Raw genomic sequence first — 7,815 nt, 5'->3', positions numbered from 1 at the left:
TCACAACGTGTCCATTCAGACCACCGCAGCTTTGGCTGTGAATGGCACTGTCATCTGTTTTACTTGAGAGGGGGGGGGAAAAACCTGTGGACATCTTTCTCCCCCAGTCAGAATAACAGAGTTAGAAGGGACCTTGAAGGTCTTCTAGTCTAACCCCCCTGCTTAGGCAGGATACCCTACACCACTTCAGACAAATGGCTATCCAATTTCTTCTTAAAAACCTTCAGAGTTGGAGCACCCACAACTTCTGAAGACAATTTGTTCCTCTGATTAATTGTTCTCGCTGTCAGGAAATTTCTCCTTAGTTCTAGGTTGCTTCTCTCCTTGATTAGTTTCCATTCATTGCTTCTTGTCCTGCCTTCAGGCACTTTGGAGAATAGCTTGACTCTCTCTTCTTTGGGGCAGCCCTTGAGATATTGGAATATTGCTGTCATGTCACCCATAGTCCATCCTTTCATTAAGCTAGACCAGGGGTTCCCAACCTTTGGTGGCTCGGGTCCCACGGGCAGCGTGGTAGAGGCCTGTGGATTGGGGACCCCTGAACTAGTCTTGCACAATTCCCCACTTCTTCATACATTCTTCATATATTCTTCAATGACTACTTCAGCTTCAACCACAACAATACAAGAGCACACAATAGATACAAACTCAAGGTAAACCGCACCAAACTCAATTTCAGGAAATACGACTTCAGCAACAGAGTGGTCAATGCCTGGAATGCACTACCTGACTCTGTGGTTTCTTCCCCAAACCCCAAAAACTTTAACCTTAGACAGTTTACTGTTGACCTCACCCCATTCCTAAGAGGTCTGTAAGGGGGCGTGCATAAGCGCACCAACGTGCCTACCATCCCTGTCCTAATGTTCCTTTTTATTCGTATCCATTTCATGTATTCATAATTATGTTTAGTTTACTTTACTTTATTGTCACTGCACCTCATACAACAAAATCGAACACCATCTTCCGGGCACATCATGACCATGAAAATAAACACAAACACACGTCCTTCCCATTCCACACATTGAATTGAAAACCCCCGACACCGCACAAACACTGCACTATGCAGTAGAATTCAACAGAGCTACTGCCCTGGGATAGAAGCTGTTTTTCAGCCTATTTGTCCTTATACTTACACATGTTATCTAATACATGCTTGACAAAATAAATAAGTTAATAAAATAAAATATTTTAGCCTCTTTTCTGAGCGCTTTCCAGAGTCTCAACAGGTCAGAGTGGTGGCAGAGATGAGGGAGGTGAAGAAAAAGAAAGAAATCCCTTCATAATTAAAATGATTTTCAACACCGAAAGAGAAATCCTACATCCTAATCCAAGCCCTTACACGAAAGGCTGGCACTGTGAACAAACAGCGCCACTTTTGCCACTGCCTATTAGGAAAACTGTTCATCTCATCTTGATTCTATGCACAGGGGACATCCCACCGAATCTAATAACTGGCACAGAATTTTAATTGCTGGACTTCCTCGCTTGATGGTCTGTTTCTTGAATGTCGCCTTATCGTTCTGAAATTGCATGTGAAGTCACGGAGGGAAATGCTTTTCAAAAGAATCTGTTTGCACTTAGCAGCTAATTTTTCTCTCCCGGTAGCCCACCCCCAGCCATGTTGCGTGACCTCCAGTACCACAAATTCAGAGGCATCTCCTCCAAAATGTTTCCAACAATCTTCTCTGGAATTACAGGCTAATAGGCAAAAGTTCAGGTGCAAAGATCCCTGCGGAATTTAAACTAAGATGTAATGGGAATTCAAGGACAGCGGTTTGAAGATAAGCTGTGATCTGCTTAACTATGGTATATTGAATAAGCCACAGTTTGGCCATTATTTGTGGTTTAGGAGTTACAATCACTGGCCCATATCTTTGCCTAATTTCAAAATGAATTACAGTAAGATAGGTTAATGGGTTCCCTCTTTCTTTCAATTCTGTTATTGCACTCACAAAAAGTTCTCTTTTTTTAAAGTTTCAAACTAACTACAGTTCCTTGTAACATCTGAATTTGGGAACATGTTCTCTCTCTCTCTCTCTCTCTCTCCTCTCCCACTCCCTCTCCCTCTCCCTTTCTCTTTCTCTCCCTCTCTCCCTCCCTCTCCACTCCTTCTCCCTCTCTCTCTCATTCTCTCTCTCATTCTCTCTCTCATTCTCTCTCTCTCTTTCTCTCTCTCTCCCTCTCCCTCTCCACTCCTTCTCCCTCTCTCTCTCATTCTATCTCTCTCTCTCTCACACACACACCCTCTCACCCTGCCTCCCTCTCTTCTCCTTCATTATCTTTTCCCTCCGTACAAAATATAAAACCAAGAACAAAATATGCATTAATCACATTCAGGGGATTTATGGAACTTAATAAAATGTACATCATCACAGTTTGCGACAAATAAATAACACTTCATAAAACTGCCACTTGAAGAATTAATCAGCATTGCAAGAATCAACTCTCCCCTTTAAGCAGAAATGCTTAGGAAGAAAGTGGAAGAGGGTCTTAAAGACCAATAAAGGAGAGCGTTTGTAGTTTAGGGTTGAAATGAGGGGTCCTTGATGCTCTCGGAGCTCAGTTGGTTTTTTTTGCTGACATTTCCTGACCCAACCAGGACATCATCAGTGCTAGAAGGGAGTGCAGGTATGGAATGAAGGAGGGGACTGTGGGGTCCTTGGTGATGAGCTTGGTTGTTTTCTTGAAGACGCTTCAAGACCCAACTAGGTGCTACATCTGTGCTACATGCTGCACTGGATACCCGCACTTCCTTGTAAGACTAATGATGCTACCTAGTTGGGTCATGAAACATCGGCAAGAAAACCACCAAGCTCAGAGAGAGCCAAGGACCCCATGGTCCTCCTCCTTCTTCACTCCCTACCCCCACTCCTTTCTAGCACTGATGATGTTCCCTAGTTGGATCATGAAACGCCTGCAAGAAAACCACCAAGCTCCGAGAGCACCAAGGGCCCTTCAGGATCTCAAAGGCCCTTGATTGAGTCCACACTGAAGGAAGAAGAGTTGGGTGAGGAACCAAGGGTGCTCGGAGAAACTCACTCTCTCCCAAAACACAACCCCACCCATCGATTCATGTACCAAATCACTTCCGAACGTGTCTCAGATATACAACTTAGACAAGATGCCTCTTCCAAAAACCTGCCAACTTTCCATTCTAAGCAAGGTTGGGGAAAAGGGAAGCTCTAAGGAGTCTTGGAACATACTTTAATGCATCGAGAGTATCGTAACAGAAATCTAAAAGTCTGCCAAAGCTCATCTTTACTTCCACTTATCCTTTGCCCAATCAAGGCAGAGTGTTTGGAGTCTCTTCCTTGCACTTTTGATTTCCCGCAACTAAGGTCCTTTTGCGGTAATGGCTCCATACTTTTTTCAGATGGAGACGTTTGGGGCTAAATGTTCCCTTGGAAATCAGGATTTTCATCTCGGGGGGTCTGTGTTTCCCTGAGAACTAAGGAGCACCGGAAAAGGATGGGTAAAATCCTGTGCTTTCTCTCCATAAAGGTTTTAGCCAGATGGCAGACAAATGTTGGGAACTAAATCTATTTAGTTGCATATGTGTTTATTGCATTTTTATCCATTGCATCTGGTAACTTTCAGCTGCTCACCTATACAGAAAACATGTATAATTCTCTCTCTCTATTTCTATCTTTATCATCTCTATCTCTATCGATCTATCTATCTACCATCTCTCTATCTATCTTCTCTCCTCTCTCTATATCAGGGGTGGGCAAACTTTTTGGCTCGGGGGGCCGCATTCACTTTTAAAATTTGACAGACGGGCCGGGTCAGCACAAGATTTTTTGGGAATCGCCCCCCCCTTCCCCCTTCTTCTCCTCCTTCCCCTCCCCTCGGAGGCCCCCTGAGTCAGGAGTTGCTACTGCCGGCACGGCTCCACGCGGCTCCAGTCCCACGTTGCCTCGGGAAGGGAAAGGCAAAAAGGAAGAGCCGCGGCGGTGCTTTGCAACGGCAGCAGCGGCACCGGAGGTTCAGGCTCAGCGGCTCCTGGTTTTGCCTTTCCCTTCCCAAGGCAACGTGGGACTGGAGCTGCGTGGAGCTGCGCCGGTGGTAGCAACTCCTGACAGCCCCAGCTGGACACCTGAGCAGAGCCCGGGCAGAACTGCCTGTTGCTGCTGCGGGCACTGCTGCGGGCGCTGCTGCGGGCGTCTGGCTGCCCAAGTAAAGAACCGCACCAGCTCAGGGCAACTGTGAGGAGCAAGAGGGGAGAGGCAGAGAAGGAGGCAGAGAAGGAGGAGAGCACCTGGCCAGTTGGGGGAGGCTTCTTGTGCTGCCAGTTGGGGGAGGCTTCTTCTCCGGCTCCACTCTGCTTCTCCAACATCCGCCGCTGCCCTGTTCTGTGCGCCGGCTGCTCGGACTTGCTGGGCCTGACACAGAACAGGGTGGCGCCGGATGTTGGAGAAGCAGAGCGGAGCCGGAGATCATTAGCCGCCTCTTTTGCAGCACAAGAAGAACAGGGTGGTGCCGGACCATTGGAGAAGCGGAGCAAAGCCGGAGATTAGTAGCTGCCTCTTTCGGCTCAGAAAGCTTCCCCCAACCAGCCGGCTGGTCTCTTCCTCCTCGGCCATACAGAACAAACAGGCAGAGAAGGAGGAGAGCAGCTGGCCAGTTGGGGGAGGCTTCTTGTGCTGCGAAAGAGGCGGCTAATGATCTCCGGCTCCGCTCTGCTTCTCCAACATCCGGCACCGCCCTGTTCTGTGCGCCGGCTGCTCGGACTTGCTGGGCCTGACACAGAACAGGGCGGCGCCGGATGTTGGAGAAGCAGAGCGGAGCTGGAGATCATTAGCCGCCTCTTTCGCAGCCCAAGAAGAACAGGGTGGTGCCGGACCATTGGAGAAGCGGAGCAAAGCCGGAGATTAGTAGCTGCCTCTTTCGGCGCAGAAAGCTTCCCCCAACCAGCCGGCTGGTCTCCTCCTTCTCTGCCTGTTTGTTCTGTATGGCCGAGGAGGAGGAGACCAGCTGAGAAGCATGCTGCCAGGCGGGGGCCACGCGGCGCAGGGCAACACGCCACCGCCCAGCCCTGGCGAGGGAAAGCAGTGGGCGTTCCCCGGGCGGTGGCCTTGGCCCCGCTACCAGGGAAGCGGCTGCCCAGCTCCGTGTTGTGTGTGCAATTTTTTGGCGCGGCGCAGGGTCTCTTTGGCCGGCCCCAATTTTTTTTTCAGAGAGGAATTTTTTTTTTCAGAGGCGGGCCGTATTAAAATGACCAACGGGCTGGATGTGTCCCGCGGGCCGTAGTTTGCCCACCCCTGCTCTATATCTATCCATAATCTATCGATCGATCGATCTCTATCTCTCATGTCTGTCTCTCTCTTCTATATCTACCCATCTATCCATCCATATCAGTGGTGAAATGCTACCGGTTCAGCACGGTTCAACCGAACCGGTAGCAAGAATTGCTCCGAAGATCAGCTGAGAAGAGAAAGAAGAGAAAAGCACTGGATTGGCCCGCCCACCTGCCCCTGTGCTTTTCTGTTCTTTATCCTCTTAGTTGATTGGCGTGGCAGAGCCTCAGATGGTGTTTGGAAAGCTGTGTGCGCACACGTGAAGTGCGTGATCACCAAAACCGGTATGGAAACTGTTAGAATCCCACCACTGATCCATCCCTCTATCCATCTAGCTAGCTCTCTAGCTGTCTCTATTTCTATCTGTCATGCCCGTGTCAGTCTGAATCCTAGGAGGAAGCCAAACAGCTGACAGGGAGCGTGAGTGTGGCTCCATTGGCTGTGGAGGAAACTGGAGAAGGGCAAAGCCTGGGCAGAGACGTAGAACAAGGGAGAGAGAATTCAGAGGAAGACCCAGGCCCAGGTCTTCATCCTAGGGCACGCAGGAAGGGATGGAGAACAGAGCAATGTGGGTTGTGTGGCTTACAGGGAAGGAAAGGGCCCTGATTCCCTTCATTAGCCGCAGCTGGGAAGACAGTTTATAAGAAAGGCAGGCTGCGTGCGGCAGCTGCTGGGAGCAAACATGACTTTATCTTGTGTTGTCATTGCTTATCTGTGTTCCTGGCATCTTCCCAACCGTGTGAGTTTTGCCATGCCTTCAAGCCTGGAATTCTTGTTCCTGCCCTGACAAACTAATTATTTCAAACTAATTATTTATTGATTGATTGGACTTAGTTACAGTTTGTGTTGACCATGTTTTGGATTTAATTCTCTGTAGTCAAAGACTGTTCCTGGGAGAGTTTTTCTCCAGCCAGAAGGTAACATGGACATTGGGGGCAAAGTTGGAGCTAATAAAGGGTCTCTTATTGATTATCTGACTGCCTTTGTGCCACGCCTCGGGTCATCATATTATATATCTCTGCTGGCACCTCCCCAAAAGGAAATTGGTTATCCTAAACAAGATCACTAAACTCAACTGATGATGCAATAAGGAAGGAGAAAATTGGCAGGAAGATAAAGGAACAGCAGAATAACATAGCTGGAAAGGATGTTGAAGTTCTTCTAATCTCCGTGCTCAAGTAAGAGACCCTCTACCATTTTAATCAGACTTGTGGGATTCTGTTACTATAGCCAACATCCATAAAGGCAGGGATAGTCATGATTGCTTGGTTTGGCCTACATAACGGGGCTGACTGTCTTTGAATACATCTCCCCCTTATACACATGTGAATTAAGGAGGTGTCTACTTGAGCCTTTTGACATGCCTGCTGCCTGTTTTTGACTTAAGTCATGTTTTAACCCATTGATATTTTGGTAAGAGATTTGGCCTATCTTTATCCGGGATATCTTGGTTATTCTCTACATGGATGAGATTGAAGCAGTTACCCTCTGTCTTACAACCTACCTCAAAAATTGAACTACAGCATTTCTACCTGGCTTTGTTAGAGATAAACCTCATATATACCTCATTGAGATCCCAGAGCAAAGATGAGATTTAAATGGAATACACATTAAAATGCAGGCAGTTAATAAGCTAAGTCGATAGAAAGGGGATAGACTAAAGAGCTGTCTCTGAAGTCCTTCGGAGTTTTGCTTTTTTTTTTTTAAGAACTTTTGCTATTATCTGTTGATTTATGATGTGTTTTTAAAAGGGATTTTTGCAGACAAATTATTTTAATTTGCTGTTCAGTGGCTTTAAGAGTTTTCCGTTTTAATGGATGTGGGTTTTTAAATGTATTTGCATAACCGTTTGAGTACTCAAACAAGTGGGGGAAGCAGATTGATCTTTTGGAAAACATTATTTTTTAAAAAAAAGCAGTGGAAAAATAATGTTGAAGTCCAGAGAGTGCTGCCAAATTTCCTGTCTCCTTGGGAGAGGAATGCTCACAGTCAATTCTTCCATCCTTCCTTTTCCTGAGTATAACCCAGGTGACAGCAGTAGAGTTGAGAAATAAAGACATTAAGGACTTGTGGGAGATAACCAGGCTGAGCCCAAGGGAGGAGGGGTCAAATCTGTCATAAGTCACGAGTCCCTGCACACCCACAAGAGATCTAAGTCCAGCCTTCCTTGAAGGCCTTTCTTATCTCCCACTCATTTCCCTTGACTGTTAGTTGGTCAGATTCTTGTAGAGAGCTTCAGGTTGTAATAAATTTTTATACTCATTTGAACTGTCTGAATCTCCTGATTTCCCCAGTGCTTGACATCTCTCTCTCTCTCCCTCCCTCTTCCATCTATCTCTCATCCATCCATCTGTCCATCCAGCCATCTATTGTAGGAGATGACCAGACTGAGCCCGAGGGAGGGGTCAAACGTGTCATAAGTCATGAATCCCTGCGCACCCACAAGAGATCTAAGTCCAGCCCTCCTTGAATGCCTTTCTTATCTCCCGCTCATTTCCACTTGACTGTTAGGTGGCCA

Source organism: Notechis scutatus, chromosome 11, assembly GCF_049901735.1.
Source record: "Notechis scutatus isolate UNSWTSFEM ecotype Mainland chromosome 11, rNotScu1.2, whole genome shotgun sequence".
Taxonomy (NCBI): Eukaryota; Metazoa; Chordata; class Lepidosauria; order Squamata; family Elapidae; genus Notechis; species Notechis scutatus.
This window is presented reverse-complemented; position numbering follows the sequence as displayed.